We start from the raw sequence: 460 nt of genomic DNA, 5'->3' as shown, positions 1-460 counted from the left end.
GGGGGGGGGGGGGGGGGGAAGGAGTGAAGAAGAGAAAGCAGGGTGCAGTTCTCTTCCTAATTGCTTCACATCCTATAGGAATTTAAAACACATGCGTGTACAAGTGCAGGTGATACATTTTGTGAATGTTGGTGAGCTTTATGAACAGAAAGTCAGAACGGCCAAACATTTCTTCAAAATCAGCATTTAGAGAGAGAAAAGAGCGATGATTCATATCTATGTTTAAGACAGGTAGATACTCTGTCCAGGCATGCGATGACCACAATGCTAAAAGTTTCTCTCCTTTCAACGACTGTGTTCTTGCTCATCGATTGTATTTGCAGTATGTACTAATTTACCCCTTATGTTCCCTAGGATTTCAAAATAAACTCATCAGTCACTGCAGCTCTTGCTAACCCTTTGCTTCCACTGCAGACATTTTCCTTATGCCTGAAGCATTTTTCCCCTCAAGTGTCCATCA

The sequence above is a fragment of the Galeopterus variegatus genome, unplaced genomic scaffold (genome assembly GCF_000696425.1).
Source record: "Galeopterus variegatus unplaced genomic scaffold, G_variegatus-3.0.2 Scaffold1547, whole genome shotgun sequence".
Classification (NCBI taxonomy): Eukaryota; Metazoa; Chordata; class Mammalia; order Dermoptera; family Cynocephalidae; genus Galeopterus; species Galeopterus variegatus.
The sequence above is the reverse complement of the archived record's forward strand: the minus strand, read 5'-3'. Positions refer to the sequence as shown.